Source organism: Pinus tabuliformis, chromosome 9 (assembly GCF_031772625.1).
Source record: "Pinus tabuliformis cultivar Carrire ecotype Pingquan chromosome 9, CPIR1, whole genome shotgun sequence".
Classification (NCBI taxonomy): domain Eukaryota; kingdom Viridiplantae; phylum Streptophyta; class Pinopsida; order Pinales; family Pinaceae; genus Pinus; species Pinus tabuliformis.
In genome coordinates this window covers 715,035,626-715,056,847 of record NC_142307.1, presented here as the reverse complement: position 1 = coordinate 715,056,847, position 21,222 = coordinate 715,035,626, and the positions used below count along the sequence as shown (strand labels likewise).

At 39.8% G+C, this 21,222-nt stretch overlaps 1 protein-coding gene and 1 long non-coding RNA gene across 2 annotated transcripts in view; one reads left to right on the top strand and one right to left on the bottom strand.

Annotated features, from left to right (window-relative positions):
- LOC149150693 (uncharacterized) overlaps positions 1–21,222 on the bottom strand; it is a 348,912-nt gene that overhangs the window by 13,935 nt on the left and 313,755 nt on the right. The gene's annotated exons all lie outside the window — the stretch shown is intronic.
- On the top strand, positions 13,612–20,639 carry LOC149150694 (uncharacterized). The gene is made up of 3 exons (XR_016262330.1): positions 13,612–13,874; positions 14,063–14,159; positions 20,398–20,639. It is a non-coding gene; the product is annotated as an uncharacterized LOC149150694 (long non-coding RNA).

Sequence of the window (21,222 nt, the reverse complement as noted above, 5' to 3'; positions counted from 1 at the left end):
TCATAATTGCTGCACCATTTTCCCAAGTTGGGTTTTTCCGGGGACGAGTTGTCCAAAAATAACGGTGTCACTTGTGTGTTTGCTATTTCTTTCAGTTGTTGATCTGTAAATGGTTGAGACTGTATTGTGTTTATTTCGATATTTATATATTTAAATAACTTGTTCATAATTAACAAGTAGGAGAAATAAACCCAAGAATATAGATAAAATTTCTAACGGGTCATACTTAGAAATTTCAACATGGTATTGGAGCATGGTTGTAGATCATAGGAGAGCTGAAGTAGAGCATTTGCAGTAGAAGCAACTCTCCCGAGTGACAGAAGTTGTTCCTAGCAGAGAGTGGCGGAGAAGGGTTGACGCAGAGGGATTGCGTCATCGGTTTGGGCCAAAGAGAGGTCAGCGTAGAGGCTGAGGAGGGCAGAAAAAGGCTCACGAAGAGCCACACGGAGACTAGGAGGGTTGACGCAGTTGGCTTTGGGAGCATTTCAACTAGTACCGGGATTGCGCAGAGCCTAAAGTCTTAGTCCGTCAGCTGCTAGGGTTTAGGAAGTTGTGGGCATTTTGCGAGGAGTGAAGCTTGTGGGGTGGTGTTGCTGCCGAGATAGAACAATACCTAACGGGGCAAAACCAAGGTAGAGGGAGTCGCTACTGAGGTGGATTTCTAGCCAAGGGATCCAGATCATTGTTTCAGGTGCATAGGTGATCAGATAGGTGCGACTTGATAGTTGGCAGGAGGATTTCCAAGAGGAAAATCGAGACTTAGAGGAGTCCAAAGGAAGAGCAGAGAGATGGCCATGAATGGACTGAGGGATCAGGACAGGCTAGACGGGGCACCCAACTTTGTGGTTTGGAAGGCCAGGATCATGTCCATTCTAGATAGACATCGCATCAAGGCCTTCGCCTTGAGAACAGTGGCTATCCCAGTTGACCCGACTGATAATGAGAAGTTCGAGGAGGCAATGGCCAAGACGAAATGCATCATCCTTGATGGGGTCAAGGATCATGTGGTCCAACATATTGACAAGAAGGATACAACAAAGGAAATTCGGGACACCTTGAAGACGTTATACCAGCATAATTTTGTGCAGAGGAAGATGTTACTTGAGAATCAACTGCGGTCATACCAGGTAGAGAAGAGGGAGCATATAGATCACTTTCTTGGTAGATTGAAGGAGATCTGGGACCAATTGACTTCCATAGGGGCCACGCTAGATCAAGAGTTGATGATGAGGACCACTCTAAACAAAATCTCCGAGGAGTTGGAGACATTCGTCCAGAGCATTTTGGGCAAGGCGAATCTTCCAGAGTGGGAAGAATTGTGGGTGACTCTTCGCCAAGAAGAGATGAGACGACTGTCCAAGACAGGAAGGAGTAGCAAAGGAGTCTAGATCAAGAAGGAAGAGGAAGAGGATGCATCTCTGGCATCTGCGGGGAAGCAGGAGAAGAGGAAGAAAAATGACCTCTCTAAGGTTAAGTGCTTCATCTATGGAGAACTGGGTCATTATGCGAACCAATGTCCAAGGAAGAAGAACAAGGGAGAGGCGTCTGACTCCAAGGCAGCACCAACGAAGGCAGAAAAGGAAGTAGAGGATGACGATTGTGCCATGAGTGCTTATGTAGCTCTAGAGAAGAGGTGGAGGGACATCAAGTTGTAGTCAGGAAGACTACAGGTGATGAGGGGCAGGATCCTTCAGGTACCCAAACTCTAGAATCAGATCCTTGCTACGCGAGCCCTGAAGAGAGAGTAGCAGGATTGGCGATGTCGGTAGAAATGGATGCGGATGAAGCAACAGAGAGTGCTACAATGCAGTATTCTCGGGCAACGTAGACCTAGCAGGCTGCAACAGGTGCGAGAGGCACAGAGGAGGTTGCAATAGTGAAGGATGGCACAAAGAGGTTTGCAGCAGTGCGAGAGGCAAGGAGTTATTGCAGCAGTGCAGAGGCATTAAAGGGAACACTTGATAGCGACAAAGAGAACTTCAACATCGGGAGTGTTTCTAGTATGACAGGGATGTCAGTAGTTGGGTGGATCAATTACTTCTCAGTAACTGAGTTGCAGTGCAGTAGCACGATGGAGCATGATGAGCGGGGGTTGCAATGCAGATGCAGTGTTGGGAGAAAGGACCAGTAGCAACACGAATGCAGTAGTGGCAGTGGTAGGGCCATGGGCAGTAGGCCAAGATGCAACAAGGCAGAGGATGTTGGGCAAGAAGGCCTAGCATCAGCATAGGTACCAGTGCCGTATAATCAGAGTAATGCTCAGTGTGGAGTATTACTAGAGCACAGTCCTCGCTAAGAGGGAGTGTTGATTTGGAGTAGCATAAGATGTGTTCGAGCCATGAAAATTGGTGGAGAGGCTAAAGCACATGAGATATCCAAGACCCATAAATGGTTTGTACAAATTCTACCCGGTTTAGGAGATATTAAAATAATTAATATTTTTAATGGAGTTCGTAAGTCTAAACTTAGGAAAATTAAAATATTAATGGATATTAATATAAAACTGGGTTAGAAGGTTCTAAAAGACATGGATCAAGCCAAATCTAATCTTAGCCATTGATTAAAGATGTAATCTCGTTCGTTGAAGGATCAACAGGAAAAGTATAAGAGGAGGCTTGAGGGTCAGTTGGAGAACACACTAGAGTGATCAGTCATTCGATTTTCTAGAGCGGGGTTTGCTAAGAAAATTCAAATCAGTGATCAGTTTGCAGCGAGGGGCAGTGAGTATGAGACAGAGAGGCATAGCTAGTGCCGATAGACTAGTGCAGAAGCAGATAGAGGCAGACGCTGAGCCAGAGATAGTCACGCAGAGCTAGCAGGGACTGCGCAGAGGCCAGAAGGGCCCACATCATCCACGCAGAGGGCAGAAAGAGTGACGTAGAGAGCTGTAGACGCTGCGCAGTGCCTCAGAGGGTTGACGCATAGGCTTTTGGGATGATGTTGAGGCCAGGTGGGTTGACGCTGAGCTTCAGAGGTTGCTGGAGAGGGTTTTGTGGGGCAGATTTTCTGAATATCTGCTTCCGAATAGAGAGGTATTACTGCTGGATTATTTTCCTTGCCAGGTGAGCTAGTTTGGCACCCAATTGTACTCAAGGATAGACTGCAGAATAAAATAAACCCTCATAATTGCTGCACCAGTTTTCCCAAGTTAGGTTTTTCTGGGGACTAGTTGTCCAAAAATAATGGTGTCACTTGTGTGTTTACTATTTCTTTCAACTATTGATCTGTAAATAGTTGAGAATGTATTATGCTTATTTCAATATTTATATGTTTAAATAACTTGTTCGTAATTAACAAGTAGGAGAAATAAACCAGAGAATATAGATAAAATTTCTAACGTCCAACGGGGACGGCTCTGCCTATGAAACCAAGAAGGATCGAGCTATTGAAAGTCCGATCTACGGCAGCAACGATATCGGTGGGTGCCGTCCCAAGTCAGAATGGAGATCACAGGACGGCAGAACGTCAACAAAGCAAAAGGTATGATGAAATTAATAAGCCCTTTATAGGTCGAAACTCTGATTTGAACTGTCGCGCAGATCTTGTCTTCCATATGACCAAACAACTGCAGATGAGCCCAGATTGGGCAGCATATTCATCGACCAACAGCACTGTGCACAGATCGGGCCATGGGCCCTTCGAACAAACGCCGTTGAGCCCAGATGGGGCATCATATCCATTGAACAATAGTTTTGGGCACAGATCGGGTCATAGGCTTTCCGATCTAGACCTCTGTAGAGCAGATCTACCCCTATGCAGGTCAGATCTGGAAACACACTTACCGGAAAAGACGATTGAAGATAGAAAAAGCCCTCTCTTTATTAGATCTATGGGAGGGAACACAATATGCATCGAAATAGGGAAATGGGAGGCAACAGAAATCCTCAAACAGAGGATACATGAAAAGACTGGAATCCCACCATGCAAACAACTACTCCTCTACGCAGGGAAGGTAATTCAGGAGGGGTTCAAACTAATGGAATACGGTATAGCAAAGGACTCTACCATCTGTCTCAGCACAAGACTGTGCGGAGGTTGCTCCGGCTCAAGTTCAAAAGGACCTGCTTCCTTCAAAGATGCAGTCAAAGGGAAGATGGAACCACAAAAGAAACCAGAACAACAAGCTACAGCACCAGGGGCCTACATTGTTGAGCAGACAACACAGAACCCTGCATTAACAATCTCCATACCAGAGGTAAATGAAATTCAATCTGATTACTCAACTAAAGCAGTGATATGCAGGTTCAATGGATTTTGGCCCAAACCGGAAGCCCTTCGTCAATGGATTTACTCCATATGGACAGAAAACTGTGATATCCACCTCTGTTCAAAGGGATTCTTTATTGTCAAATTTGACACCATAAAGGACAAAGAATATGCTTTGAACGAGGGACCATGGTTTTGGGGAAACGCTGGCCTTTTCTTGAAATCTTGGTTCCCGGATTTCGATCCAAACAGCATGATGGTCACCAAAATTCCAGTTTGGGTAAAATTGTTTAACCTACCTATACACTTTTGGCACTACAAAGTACTGGAAGGAATTGGCAATACCCTAGGATCTTTTTTAAAAGTAGATCATGAGCGTCTATCCAAGGATATCTACACATTTGCCAGGATATGTGTGGAGGTAGACCTCAGTCAAGGCCTACCAGAGCACATTCTCCTAATCCATAATGGAAAGCAATGGGCACAACCACTGGATTATGAAAACACTGCCTTCCGCTGCCGCATATGCCGACAAACAGGTCATCTTCAGAGTACATGCCCACAAAACAAAAAAGACAAGAAAAGGAGACAACCACCAAAGCCGAAAGGATGGCAATTTTCAGCCACATGGGCAGAGGATATAGAAGAGGAAAAGAATGCAGAAACCACCAGCAATCTACAAGAAGATGAAGATGGAAGGAATAATCTAGAAATCAGCAAAGAAAGCTATCCACACCACCTACAGAAAAATGAAAATCTGATTGAAGGAGCAATAGATACAAATGCAAGTAACCCACAACAGCAATATGAGAACTCCGAGCAGGAAATTGGAGGCAGCAATCGAGCATACTCATCAACAAGCTCAGATTCTGAAAAAGACATCATGGCTGCCACAAATGAAGCACAAATGATTATTGTAACAGCTCCGCCTAACAATGAAGGCTGGCGGAAAGTGGAAAAAGAGAAGGGTAGGGAAGCCTAGATAGACTAATTGATTGATTATTAGCTCCTGATTAGCAGGACAAGTTTTGTTACAGCATATGCTATTTCAGCATCTACAACATGTAATTTTACTCATAATGAATAAAATTACGATTTTTCCAGTGGAAAAAAAAATAAAATTTCTAACGGGTCATAGTTAGAAATTTCAAAAGGAAGAACTATGAATGTCTTCCAAGAGGACCATGTAGAAGGATGTACAATTCTTTTGAAGAAGATGGTATGAAGAAGGCAACATGACATGAAGCAAGGCCAGATGTAGACTGGCATATCACTTTCTGATGAGAGGAATGGTGACATGACTGACTCATGGATGAAAGTTGTTGATGGTCTGTGACCTATGAAGAAGTCCCAAAAGATGAAGACTCCTTGACAAAATTCATGATATCGAACGAAGGAGCTCTTCAAGCAACTGATTATCTTTACATCTCCACCTAAGGAGCTATTGTAGGTCCCTAATTAAGAGGGAGCCTGGAATCAAGTTTCTTACTTGGAAGAAACTTGGAAATTCCTAAGCCAAGAGGGAGCTTAGGTACATTCCTTCCATAGGAATGGGTACATTCGTTTATTGAATATGTCCTCCCTAATAGAGAGGGAGAGATAGACACATCATACTGGTCTTCACCTAGGAAGACAAAATGGAGGATTGGGTAATCACTTGGCATCTGATGCTCTTTGAGGATGAGATAAGGCATCCAAGATAAGAGTAGTCGTAGAGGACTGATATTCTTTGAGGACTGGGGAGTCCAATAAGAATAATCCTGACGGAAAAAACCTTAAGAACCCAGGTGGGGTACGTTCTGAGAGAGACAATGATGAGAGTGTCTATAAATCATTGGTCTTGCCAACATTAAGCTGAGATCTTGGGGAGAGATAGAGATGTTAGTCAAGACCTTGCTATGTAACAATGCTGGGTTGATATGATGCTATACAAATGGGTTACCAATCTGACTCTTCTTGTGAGAAATTCTTCAGATTGAGAATGAAATTATGAATACCTCCCTAGTTAAGAGGGAGTGTTGAAAAGTGTAACTAGGTTCTGTCTTCATGACATGTAATTGTGATTTTTGTAAGTGATAATAAAATTATTTTTTGTGATACTTGTTTCATGGGTTTTGTTGTCGCACAGATTGTCCAGGCAGCGCGACAACGCTCAGACCGGGGGCTGTCACACTGATCCCCGATCTCTCCGTTTAAGCCGTCTCCCTATAGCAGGCTAAGGGGGTTATACCCTATGGGATAAAGGAAAACCAACTGGGAATCAACTGGCTTGGGAGACACAACAGGGGGATACAAGCACTTGATTGATTTTAGAATTTGATTAGATCTTTAAATCCTTAAGACCAGTGCCTTATGGAATTAATGAAAACCAAGTAATTAATTAGCTGCTGCTTATGAAGTAATTTAATGATTGCTTGAAATTTTTTTACAAAATATCCAACATGTAATGAGCATTATATAATCCAAGCAATGATTAATATCACCAAATGCAAGATATTCAAAAGATGCACAGAGCTCTAGCAATTAAATTTCAAAGGATCAAAATTCATTACTCAACCATGAAATTCAAATGCTGACCAGTTGCCACTTTCATACAGCTAATCTTTAGATAAAATTTAAGCGCATTTAACTATATAAAAATGAAAAAACATTAATCCCACAACAGAAAAAAGACATTCAAAAGGAATTTTCAATTTTTATTAGTGTTTTTTCAAAAGTTTTTTTTTTTTTTTTCATTAAAACCTTGAGATTAACTCTTATGCTTTTTTAGGTTTTTTATTTTTTTATATTTGATTTTTAAAGCAAAATGAAAATTGAATATATCTAATTTAAAACTAAAACCTAAGTTAAAAAAAAATCAAAATCTAATCTAAAATTCTATTTTTTATAAAGTCGATTAACTTTTTTATGCTTTTGGGAATTATTATTATTATTATTTTTAGATTTTAATAAAATTAGAACCAAACCCAAAAATAAAAAGAAACAAAACGAAAACAAAATTGAAAAAACCTTTTTTAATTTTTAAATGTTTAAAAAAAATCAAATGAAATGAAAATAAAATGAGAAACAAAACAAATAAAGCAAATCGAAAGTCGATCAAATTAAAACAAATAAATGAATCTATTGTTATAAAAGAAATCAAGTCTAAATCCCTAGCTAAGTTATACGAATAGGAGCCCACGTGAAAGAGATAATCAAAGTGCTGTGTGTGTTGCAGCTACAGGATGGGTTTGAGAATGGACAACTGCTCGACGGGTTTGAGGATGGACAACAACGAGGAGTGAAGAGAGCTGCGGACAGGCAACACACAGGTGGACGTGAAAAATGGCTATGGACAGGAATGCGTGGAGCGGGAGTATCTGAGCAGAGGAAGGTAGATGCCTGGGAGACTTTGGGATGCACGTAAAGGAGCAAGAAAAAGGTGAAATGGAGCAGCGGGCTACGATTTAGCTGCAAGTGGAAGGAGGCAGAGCGAGGAGAGGAGACCGATACGCAGGGAGAAGAATCGACTGCGAAATGAAGGACCAAGGTATGAAGTTGCATGGGCTGCGTCTGGAGATATCGAGGGCAGACGGAGGGGGAAAAAGAGCTGCGTATGAGGGTGTGTTTGCTTTTGCAGGTTTTGGAGCAGCGTGGAAGGACTGCGTTTACTGGCGAGAGAGCTAGACTGGAGTAGCGTAAGGAAACGGGGATGAGTGATGAGAAGATGTGCGAGTTCTGGAGAGGTGTGGGTAGCAGTAGAAGGAGAGAGCATGAAGGGTTTGGCTCATTTTTCGCAGGTTGCATGAAGAAAAAGGGTTGCATAAGTATGGCCACGAGGTAAGAGGAAGTAGTGGATTGCAGGGTTTCGATGGAGGAGAGAGATGGCAGGTTTGAAGGGTTGAATGGCAGCTAATGAAAAAAAGATGCGGTTGCGGGGAGAATGTTGTTCTGGCAGCGATGAGAGGAGGGGATAGTCAAGGGCCAGGGATAAATTCGAGGCAACAAACCCTTAAAACAAATTCGAAAATAATTCTGCCTGAACAGACCCCAGGGGGCAAAAAAATAATTTTAAAATTTTCCAAAGAAAGAAAAACATAGCCAAAGGCTGGTAAACCCTTAAAAAATTTCTTAGATATTTGTGATTAAAGTGATATTCTTCTGCTTCAGAAATTTCCAGATGAAAATCCCACAAAAATTTCCGGATCTGAAGTAAATATTCCTGCCAGAGCTGATCCTGAGGCCAGATCTTACCCTCCAGGGCCTAGATCTGGCTTCGGATAAAATGTTTTCTTCCGATATGCAACCTGCAATAACAAAAACAGAATACCCAGAAACAATATGTGCAAGGATAAAACCTAAAAAATAGCTAAATAATTACAGTATTCACAGTTTAAAGGCTCTAAATAGCCAGATTTGTCAGTATGCCACAGAAATATTTTTTAAGATTTTAAGTTCGATATGAGATGCTTCAGAAAACCCTTCATACATCCGCAACAAAAATTCTAATGATAAGCCCAGGATCAAAACTAGCTAGGCTCTTCATAAAATGCAATCTGGGAGTTGGCTGGTTCAGTCGAGAACTTCCCCAAACGCTTGGTAAACTAAAAAAAGGATTTTCTGCACAACTTAATTCAACCATTAACAAAGAGGGAGAAAACGACACTAAAATCCAGATCTAATGGAGATACCTGCCATCATATTCAGAAATTTAACTACCATTCAAACCCTAGCGACTAAACAAGATACCTGTGTTTAAATCACTGTTTTACAAGCGGCCGATTCGAAACCAACTCGGTCGAGTCGAACCGAGTCATTAGCCTGAGGAGTGACCCGACCACCTAACCAGTCGGTTGACCGAGTCACACATGACTCCAACCTGGCCGAGTCCGTTATGACTCAGCCGAGTCACACTTGGGACGGCTGGGCAGCGTAAAAAGTTAAAAAAAATTCACTTTTTGGTAATTTTTCAAATGTTTAATGCAGTTTATAGATTCCAAAGGGTAGTAGTAATTTGTTAAATGCTTTTGGGGTCCATTTCCCCCTCCCAAACCCTATTTAAGACACCCAAATGCTCTCATTCACTCACAACAGTCTTATGCATTTGAGTGAGAGTCTTCTTTGAGAATTAGTGAGCAGTTCTTGAGCTTGTTTTGGAGCAGCAGTGAGGAGTCTTGGAGGAGCATTGTAGCTGGAGTGAGGAGCTTCTTGGGCAGCCATTTGGAGCAGCATTGAGGAGCTGATTCTTGGAGCAAGCTTGAGGAGGCAGTTTGTGCCTGGAGGTATTTTTTTCCACCTCTATAAATCTGTTTTTGCTTAGTAAATTTTAGGTGCATATCAAGAAAGCTTAGAGAGTGTTTTTTGTCAAATAAATGAACATTGAATCAAATATTTTTTTTTTTTTCATTTTCAGATTGTTTTCCTAGTCAAAAAATGGCACCTAGAGCAAAAGATCCTGCTTGGGCATATGTTGAAATGGTTGATAGTCAGATGCATTGCAAATTTTGCCATAGGAAAATTAAGGAAGGTCCTGGGGGCATTAATAGGCTGAAACAACACTTGGCAGGGATTAGAGGCCAAATTACCCCATGTACCTCATCAGAAATTGGGGAGATTAGAAAGAATTTGTTGGCCAGCTTTGAGAAATTTAAAGAAGATAAGGCTAGGCAAAAAGAGATACAGGCTGAAATTGGGAGGAAGAGGGAGATACAAAAAATGATGGCTACCAACCCCCACTATGATTTTGAGGGTTCTTCCTCTATCCCTCAAACTGAGGCATCCAACCCTTTCCGTTATGTTCCTCCCTCTTTTGGTTCTGTTCAAGATAAGGGAAAGGGTAGAATGAATTTGAAAAAGGGTGATGTGACTATCAAAAGTTATTTCACTCCCTCCTCTCCATCAGATGCACATGGTCCTGAAGTTAGTAAAGGTCAAATTCAGCCCACTTTAGATGACCATTGGAAGAAAGAATAGAGGGAGACTACTTGTGACTACATAGCTAGATGGTGGTATGATGCTGATATCCCCTTTAATGTTGCTCGTTCACCATATTATGAGCCTATGTTTGATGCCATACATGCTGCTGGAAAAGGCTTCAAAGGCCCTACTATGCAAGAGCTAAGGGGGTTTCGTTTGCAGAAAGAAATTCATTCCATTAATGAGTATTTTCAAGAGTTCAGGGACTCATGGGCAAGAACAGGGTGTACCATCATGTCAGATGGATGGACTGATCAAAGAAACCGTACCATCATAAACTTTCTTGTCTTCTGCCCACAAGGAACCATGTTTTTAAAATCAGTTGATGCATCTGATAAGGTAAAAGATGGCCACTTGTTGTTTCAACTATTGGATCAGGTTGTTGAGGAGGTGGGGGTGGCTAATGTTGTTCAAATCATCACAGATAATGCCTCTAACTATGTTCTTGCTGGTAAACTATTAGAGGAAAAACACAAGACCATCTTTTGGACCCCATGCGCTGCACATTGCATAGACCTCATGCTTGAGGATATTGGAAAATTAGATTGGGTCAGAAACACTGTAGATCATGCCAAAAGCATAACAAAATTTATCTACAATCATACACTGGTTTTGAGTCTCATGAGGAAACACACTGGAGGCAAGGATATTATTAGGCCTGCCATCACTAGATTTGCTACACATTTTTTGACATTGCAATCTATGCTTTCCCAACATAGAAACTTGCAAAAGATGTTTTCCAGTGATGAATGGAATCAAAGCAATTGGTCTAACAAACCAGAAGGCAAAGAATTGAAAAGGAAAGTCCATGAAGAAACTTTTTGGAGAAAGGCAGCAGAGATTGTGAAGCTTGCTGAGCCACTAGTTAAGGTGTTGCGGTTGGTGGATGGGGAAAGGTTGGCTATGGGCTTCATTTATGAGGCTATGGATCAAGCAAAGGAGCAAATAAAGACAACATACAAGGATAGAGTGGCAAAGTATGGGCCCATTTGGGCAATCATTGATGAAAGATGGAACAATCAACTCCATCGCCCTATACATGCAGCTGGGTATTTTTTGAACCCACGGTATCATTATAAAGCTAAGGAGTCAGGAGCTTTGAGGGGGGAGGTCAGAGATGGACTGGTTGATTGCATTGAACGCATGATCCCATCGGAGTCTGATCAACTGGAGATACATCGACAGGTCACATCCTTCAGCAATGCAACAGGTACCTTTGGGAAGAACCTAGCAAAGATTGTAAGAGAAGCAGATGAGCCAGGTAAACAAAAATTTCAATTTTCAATTTCTTAATGGTTTTATAGTTTTACTTTTTTTTATTAAAGTTTGTTAAATCATTTATAATTTGGAAGTTAGATATAATTTGTAATTTTGTTGAGCTTCAGCCTTCATCTAACTCATAATTCATTACACTCCTATGTCTTTTGCAGCACAATGGTGGGAGGCCTTTGGTGGCCAGTGCCCTGAATTGCAAAGGTTTGCAATTCGTATTTTGAGACAAACTTGCAGTGCATCTGGGTGTGAGCGCAATTGGTTTGTCTTTGAGAGGATTCACACAAAGAAGAGAAACCGTTTGGATAAAAAACGGTTGAATGATCTAGTTTTTGTCCAATACAACCTCCGGCTCAGACGAAATCAATTGCTGAACAAAAGACCTGATTCAGATCCCCTTGTGTTGGAAGACATTGATCCAACATCAGATTGGGTAGTGGAGAGTCGTCCACCAGAGTTTGATCCTGATGAGGATCTTGATGAACTTGAACATGTTGTTCAACTTCAGCCTGTTCAGTTGAATGCAGATCCCAATCCACCAGCCTCAGTCTCACAGCCAGCAAGGACTCCAGTTGTAGGTGCTTCCTCTGCTCAACCATGACAGAAGCGCAGCCGCATATCTACTCTATCTCAGCTTGCATCTGCTGCACAGCCTGCTAGTGGTACTGGTACCACTCCTATAGTTGCAGTTGGAGACGATGATGATGATGAGGAGGAGCCATGGGGCCCCTTGTTTGACTTTGATGATGATGATCCAGAGATTGGTCGAGATGATCTTGGCTCCTCTGGCAGTAGCTACTAGCCAGTAGTACTAGTATTGCAGTCTGGTCACCATCACAGTTTACTTTTGTTGTAGAGGCCATTTCTAGCCTCCTTGGTTATTTGTATTTTGTTTTGAGTCTTTGATCATGTATGACAGTTGACTATGTATTGCCATTGGGTACCATTTTGATATAGTGGATTGGTTCATGAGCCTACTTTGATCATATGTTGTCTTCCATCTATATTATAATGCTGTGTGTTTGGAAACATGAATGAAAATCTTTAAAATTATGTTTAAAATATTTAAAATTATGTTTTTTAATAAAAAAAATAAATATTTAATGTATTTTTTACAACGACCGAGTCATTGAAATCGAGCCGGCCGAGTCATTACCGTTTCGGAGTTGGAGTCGGAGTCGATCCTCGGCCGAGTCGGAGTCGGAGTCGGAGTCTTAAAACATTGGTTTAAATCACTCTTCATAAAGCTATCATCAATGGCTGAAATTAAAAATCATGCACGTAAATAAAACATCTTACAGTGTTTCACGAAGAGTAACACCAGCAAGATTTCAACCCCAAAGTCTTTGTTTATTGCACATAAAAAAATGACTACAAGAGAGCTTTCTTTAGCACACGACTCTAAGATCCAATGATCTCAAATGACCCCTGACACCCTATTTAAAGGAAAATTTCCCAACGGCTAGTTCGAGTGATCCATGTCAAAATTGATCTTGACCGTCGATGAGGATCAAAATCTCTTTTAATCTCATTCGTCGAAATTTTAAATGATTTTAATATATTAAAAAATTAAAATTTTGCATTTATTTTCTCAAAAGTTTGACTTATTATTATTTTATTTTATTTAAAAAAAATTATTTATTTATTATTTATATTTTTAATTATTTTTATTGGACCCTCGAACTTAGCCTTTGGAAAAATCACCTAGGACCTAGGACTTATGACGGGATAAAAAATTTTCTAACCCTCAAGACACTTTATATCATGATTTTTACAATTTTACATCTCAAGGAGGAAAACCCATTTGACATAGACCCTCATAAACTACCCAGTCTTGCGACACAAATATAATCTAGCAGATCAAGCAATTTGTAATAACCTAACCAAATAATTACGCCGTAAGGCGTTCCCTCTGAGAGAGACATCCCTGAAATGTGACGTGTGCGATCGTGAGCCATTGATTTTGTGTGTTAGATGATTGGAGTGTTTTGGGCCGTTCGTTTAATCTGTTTTATTTATAAAAAAAATGGTATTTTCCCACTAATAGACCATGAAAAGCCAGACCTCACTTGCTGGTGATGAGACTCTTCTGCTGCCTTCGCATAGACTGCCTGCTGGCAAATAGACTCTGCGATAAGACTCTTCTGCTGCCTTCGCATGCTGGCAAAGAGACTCTGCGATTCTGCTGCCTTCCCATGCTGGCAAAGAGACTCTGCGATGAGACTCTTCTGCTGCCTTCGCATGCTGGCAGAGATTCTTTGTCGACAGTTATTTGGCCTCCATGATTCAGTGGATTAGTAGCTATTTAAGGTTCGACCCACAGCTATCAAACCCTCATCGTTTACGTTTTCCTACTGTTCATACTACATAGCTGTCTCTTCTATAAGCTTACATGCTTTCTGGGTTTGTCAAGTATCCAGTTATGATCCAAGTCCTCCAAGGTATGAACTCTCTATCCGGTGAAGGGTATCATGCATTGATTAATCAATTTTCCAACACGAGATAGAGGGATGCTCTTCTTCTGCACACATAATCCTTTGATATCATTTTTTTATTTTACTTAAATCGCTTCAGATGGGAAGGTAGCCTTCCCAACTTATTTTTTTTTTCCTGTTCAATGTTTTTCCAGGTATGCAGTACACTTTGGTTCATGGCATGAGCCTCGGCTCTTTCTAACTACATTGGCGCTTCTCACCTTCATCTCTATGATTTCGATGGTTTTCAAGGTTGGTCACCTGAATGGTTAGTCCTAGATACTTAGGACAAATTTCTGTGCTGAAATTCCTGATGCTGAAATACTTTCGCTGTTTGAATTACAAAATTTGTAAAGTGTGTGCTTGAATGTCGAGAACAGAGTACTATTCTAATTGCTGCCTATTTTAATTGCTGCCGATTTTTCTTTTTGGGATCTTGCTTTTTGAATTAAACAGAGACAACTCCAAAATTTCACCTTTTTGTCATTGCTGGTCGTAGCTGAAATAGTTGTGAGACCACTTTATGTTGCAAGAGGCTGAGGTGCCTAAACCGTATCAGTGATATCCCCATCATGAGCTTTATCTGCTGTATCAAGAATTTCTCTTACTGATGAAGAGCTCAGATGGTTTCACCATTTTGTGTAGAATCTACTGTTATACCAGATCCTCAGAATTTAGCATCAGATTTTGATTCAGGTGCGGTTTCTTTTTATGCAACAATTTTGTAAACATTAGGAAGAAAGCTATGTTATTCAAACATTTTCTTCAATTCACTGCTTTTCATTCCCTTGTGCACTTCTTCATCGCTTAGAATGTGAAAGTTACCAAATTGCGAGCCCAAACCTTTCAAAATATTCATAACTTTTCTACTAAGTCCACAACCTAGTTGATCTGGGGTGCCTAATCAATGAGAGAAAGCATGAGATTTTTGCCAATTCCCGACCAGCCTCCGAGTGATTAAACTCGTCTGAATAATGTGCAAGTAGAAAGTGCAAATCATCATTAGTGATATTTGAAACAAGATGCACAAGAGCACTATAATTGTGTAGTAGAAAGGAAATTGGTATTCTTCAGCTTTCACAAGCTGAAAAGTCATTCATATATCCCTGGTACCTGCTTTTGATTTCTTTGCTTGCATAATGACCTTTAAAACAGATCCCTAAACTTCTCGTTTCTCTTAACTCAGGTTCCTGGATTCTTAGATACATGTGCTTCTTAAAACTCTGAACAATACAGATATATGAATTTCCACCATATCTGTCATTTGCAAAATATGCAGTGTTTAAGGATTCTGCCATGCAAAATTTGAGTAGGAATTATGATGTTAATATCCTGGTCAACCAAAGAATCGAATCTATGCATTAGTGACGTATCCAACAGAAGTGCAATATGTTCATGGCTGAGGATTTTCATTCTCTCCCAAAGTCTTGTATCACTGAACCTAATGAGATGCAAACAATAGCAAGACCTTCTGGTATCTGACCTGTCAAGCTGTTGTTCCAGAGGTGTACAAGACCTAAATTTTTCAATGAAGATATCTCCTTAGGAATGATCCCTGTGAGGTAATTACTATCCAAGTCAAGAGCGGTTAGGGATGTGAGGTTCCCAATCTCAGCAGGAATCTCCCCAGACGATTTATATACAATAACAACTGTTTCAATTTGGGGAAGCGCATGAGCTCTTTAGGAATAGGGCCTGTGAGATTGTTATATGTTAGCTCCAGAAATTCCAGCTCTCTCCAGCTTTCAAGCCATGTGGGTATGGTTCCAGATAGAGGGCATCTTGCACAGCTAAAGATTTGTAATTTAGTCAAGTTACTCAATCTTGAGGGTAGATATGGAGGAGAAAAGAAATTCCAAGAGAGAAACAAGGTTGTTAACTCAGAGAGATTACCAATTTGGGGAGGAATTGAAACACTGAACTGGCAGACTGAGACATTCAGGTACTCAAGCTTTGCAAGTCTTCCTATGCTTTCTGGCAAGGCCCCTGAAAATTGGTTAGTTGATATATCTAAATAAGCTAGATTGCGAAAATCAGAAATAGTTTCAGGCAGAGGACCCCCGAAGCCATTGAAACTCAAATCCAACTTGGCTAATTTAGTGCAGTTAGAGAACCATGCTGGAAAGGGACCATTGAAATTGTTGCCTGCAAACTCCAAGTCTGTAAGATTCGGAAGCTGGCAGATTACAGGAGACAAAAAGCCTGAAAGTCCTTTGTAGCTCAAGTTAAGGCCTCTAATAACTGTATTAGAAGAATCACAAACAACGCCAGTCCAATTACAAGGAGGTTTGGCATTATAATTCCAGTCATTCAATATGTTAGAAGCATTTACTGGGAATTATGAAGAAGCTTACCTGCTTATGTATCAAATCCATTCATGCGTATTGTAATCACTACTGATAGCATGAATGACCAAAATTACATTGATTTGCACATCTATCCAGAGTACTGGTCTATGCAACTGCATGATGCTTTTAGGTAAGGACTAATGTGTCTATATAAAATAAAATGTAAAAAAAATGTTTTTATCAAATACTTCTTCTCTTTTAGAATTTTGACTTTAATGACCATACAAGGAAGCAAAGATTTAACAATACTATCTCACAATGCCCATAAGGCTACAATATGCAGCTTAATTGATTGAATTGGAAAGATAACCATCCTAAAAGAGTGATGGGAAAAGTAAACATACAATGAAAGGCAACAGTATGCTTACCCGGGGCAATGTATCCAACAGAACCTGGAACACCTGAAACTGTGCACCCCATGGGATGTATGTTATCAAGGATCTTTGCAATTCCAAAATCAGCTAAATGCGGTTCCAACTCATCATCGAGCAGAATATTGTCTGGCTTTACATCTCGATGCACAATGGGGGGTACACAGTCATGGTGCAAGTAGGACAAGGCATGAGCAGTGCCAAGTGCAATCTTGTACCGTATATTGTAGTCAAGCACATGTGCGTTACTGCCTCTCAGAAAGTCACCTAAGCTTCCATTTGGCATGTACTGATATACTTAAGTTGCCAGTTAACTGATTCATGAACAGAGCAATATCATATAAATGATCAAGCTCAGCAAGACCTTCTGGTATCTGACCTGTCAAGCTGTTGTTCCAGAGGTGTACAAGACCTAAATTTTTCAATGAAGATATCTCCTTAGGAATGATCCCTGTGAGGTAATTACTATCCAAGTCAAGAGCGGTTAGGGATGTGAGGTTCCCAATCTCAGCAGGAATCTCCCCAGTCAATTGATTTATATACAATAACAACTGTTTCAATTTGGGGAAGCGCATGAGCTCTTTAGGAATAGGGCCTGTGAGATTGTTATATGTTAGCTCCAGAAATTCCAGCTCTCTCCAGCTTTCAAGCCATGTGGGTATGGTTCCAGATAGAGGGCATCTTGCACAGCTAAAGATCTGTAATTTAGTCAAGTTACTCAATCTTGAGGGTAGATATGGAGGAGAAAAGAAATTCCAAGAGAGAAACAAGGTTGTTAACTCAGAGAGATTACCAATTTGGGGAGGAATTGAAAATTGCTGCCTATTTTAATTGCTGCCGATTTTTCTTTTTGGGATCTTGCTTTTTGAATTAAACAGAGACAACTCCAAAATTTCACCTTTTTGTCATTGCTGGTCGTAGCTGAAATAGTTGTGAGACCACTTTATGTTGCAAGAGGCTGAGGTGCCTAAACCGTATCAGTGATATCCTCATCATCAGCTTTATCTGCTGTATCAAGAATTTCTCTTACTGATGAAGAGCTCAGATGGTTTCACCATTTTGTGTAGAATCTACTGTTATACCAGATCCTCAGAATTTAGCATCAGATTTTGATTCAGGTGCGGTTTCTTTTTATGCAACAATTTTGTCAACATTAGGAAGAAAGCTATGTTATTCAAACATTTTCTTCAATTCACTGCTTTTCATTCCCTTGTGCACTTCTTCATCGCTCAGAATGTGAAAGTTACCAAATTGCGAGCCCAAACCTTTCAAAATATTCATAACTTTTCTACTAAGTCCACAACCTAGTTGATCTGGGGTGCCTAATCAATGAGAGAAAGCATGAGATTTTTGCCAATTCCCGACCAGCCTCCGAGTGATTAAACTCATCTGAATAATGTGCAAGTAGAAAGTGCAAATCATCATTAGTGATATTTGAAACAAGATGCACAAGAGCACTATAATTGTGTAGTAGAAAGGAAATTGGTATTCTTCAGCTTTCACAAGCTGAAAAGTCATTCATATATCCCTGGTTCCTGCTTTTGATTTCTTTGCTTGCATAATGACCTTTAAAACAGATCCCTAAACTTCTCGTTTCTCTTAACTCAGGTTCCTGGATTCTTAGATACATGTGCTTCTTAAAACTCTGAAAAATACAGATATATGAATTTCCACCATATCTGTCATTTGCAAAATATGCAGTGTTTAAGGATTCTGCCATGCAAAATTTGAGTAGGAATTATGATGTTAATATCCTGGTCAACCAAAGAATCGAATCTATGCATTAGTGACGTATCCAACAGAAGTGCAATATGTTCATGGCTGAGGATTTTCATTCTCTCCCAAAGTCTTGTATCACTGAACCTAATGAGATGCAAACAATAGCTGTTGTTCACACAGAAGCTGTCCATTTACACAATCAACTTAAATCTTAAGTAATCTTCTGCCTACTGATCCTCTGCCACCTATCTTCACCAGCTGTCCTTTATCCTATTTTGGAGGAATATATATTTCACCTCTTAACTAAATTCTTTACCTTAACATTCTATATTCAACAAATAATTTTCTCATCATCTCAGAGCTACATTATCTACTTCATTTTCCATGTAGAATATCCATAATTAATAATGAGAAGATATTTCTGCTAGGTGTTCGTAATTGAGTTGTTCATATGTTACCTCAACAGGTCACTTACTTTTTTGTCAAGGCACACAGTCCATTCAATTAAACAGAGACAACTCCAAAATTTCACCTTTTTGTCATTGCTGGATAATGACCTTTAAAACAGATCCCTAAACTTCTCGTTTCTCTTAACTCAGGTTCCTGGATTCTTAGATACATGTGCTTCTTAAAACTCTGAACAATACAGATATATGAATTTCCACCATATCTGTCATTTGCAAAATATGCAGTGTTTAAGGATTCTGCCATGCAAAATTTGAGTAGGAATTATGATGTTAATATCCTGGTCAACCAAAGAATCGAATCTATGCATTAGTGACGTATCCAACAGAAGTGCAATATGTTCATGGCTGAGGATTTTCATTCTCTCCCAAAGTCTTGTATCACTGAACCTAATGAGATGCAAACAATAGCTGTTGTTCACACAGAAGCTGTCCATTTACACAATCAACTTAAATCTTAAGTAATCTTCTGCCTACTGATCCTCTGCCACCTATCTTCACCAGCTGTCCTTTATCCTATTTTGGAGAAATACATTTTTCACCTCTTAACTAAATTCTTTACCTTAACATTCTATATTCAACAAATAATTTTCTCATCATCTCAGAGCTACATTATCTACTTCATTTTCCATGTAGAATATCCATAATTAATAATGAGAAGATATTTCTGCTAGGTGTTCGTAATTGAGTTGTTCATATGTTACCCCAACAGGTCACTTACTTTTTTGTCAAGGCACACAGTCCATTCAATTAAACAGAGACAACTCCAAAATTTCACCTTTTTGTCATTGCTGGTCGTAGCTGAAATAGTTGTGAGACCACTTTATGTTGCAAGAGGCTGAGGTGCCTAAACCGTATCAGTGATATCCCCATCATGAGCTTTATCTGCTGTATCAAGAATTTCTCCAGTCTCAAAACTTAACCATTGTAACATAAAATTAAATGCTACTGTAATGACCCAATCATCTAGTGAGAGAGTCATCCGGTCATAATGCAGAACTAACCCCTTTTCATGTTACAAAGGTATTGGTAACTACTTCAAACACTTGGGATCTTCATCAAGATGGTACCAACAATTAATTTTCCTTGTCAATGCAAATTGAAACCATGAAACTAGATTCTAAACAAAACAAGATCTCCATGCAAAGCTCTGTTTTGTAGCTTCCGACCAGGAACTAAGATCTCTAATAGAGATGCCTCAAAAAAACATGATATTGAAACCTTTCCATGATTCACTTACTGAGAAAAACCCCTAATGAGGGCAACATGGTTAGGCTACAGCTATGAGTCTTGAGTTTTGAAAATGGCTATCAAAGCAAACCTTATCTGACTTCAGCTGGAGTTTGATAGCACATCATTGTTACATTGAATTCTATTCAATGGTTAGGCTATGCATATGGTTATTTTCTGCTATTGCATGTAAAACTTGTGAATTGATGTCTTCAAGCATGCATTTCAGCTGGAGGAGTTTGAAAGCACATCACTGTTAGGTTGAATCAGATAGCATTAACAGTTTCATGATTTCTGTTGGCACCTATTGGCACCATACTACCATCTCCAAGTACTCTTTTTTGAACTATGCTCTTAGGTTATTCAATCAGGCTTTGATGTGCATATATATATATTTCCCATCTAACGAAGTACAACCTTATATTCTAGCTATACTCTCAATTACAGAGTATAAGTAGGGTAAAATGTTTTTAAATATGAAGGTCTTGCAACAAGGTGGCTGGAAGTTCTTGTAACGAGATCCAATCTTGTTATCTTTGGAAGTAATTTGACTCATAAAATGTACTGATCCTAAACCTGCAAGTTATGGATGGAGGCATAGAACCTTGAGTATAAAGAGCCCTCTCCCAATGTGGGCATGATTCCAGCAACTTCTTGATATGACATATTACTATGGTTAGCTGGCCTGTTATCTGCATTAATTTATGTTTTTATGCCTTGGGAGTTATGACAGTTAAAGAAATATTATAGTGTTCCTCGTGAATTACGGGTTACTTATATATTGTGTTTTATTTTGCATTCTCTTTTCAGTGGCTAGACTATGCATATGGTTATTTTCTGCTTTTGCATGTAAAATGGAAACATAAAAATCACTGCTAAGAAGTAATAGTCGTACAACCATGTTAGGGATATGTTGCTGTGATTTTAATAGGTTTGCATTTAAAAATGCTTCCTAAAGGTGACAATCTCAAGCAAAATGGCCCTTCTAGCATTATAATTAATGTCACAAATATCTTTGGGGGAATATATGGCCAAACTTTTTCGAAATATCAAAAAAATAGCAGAAAAACAGCAAATTATAAATTTGGACCTGAAATGCTGAAAAACTCAGAAATCAACAACCTTAAAAACTCGAAACTAGAACAAAATAATTTAAGAAAAAGCCAACTAAACAACAAACCAA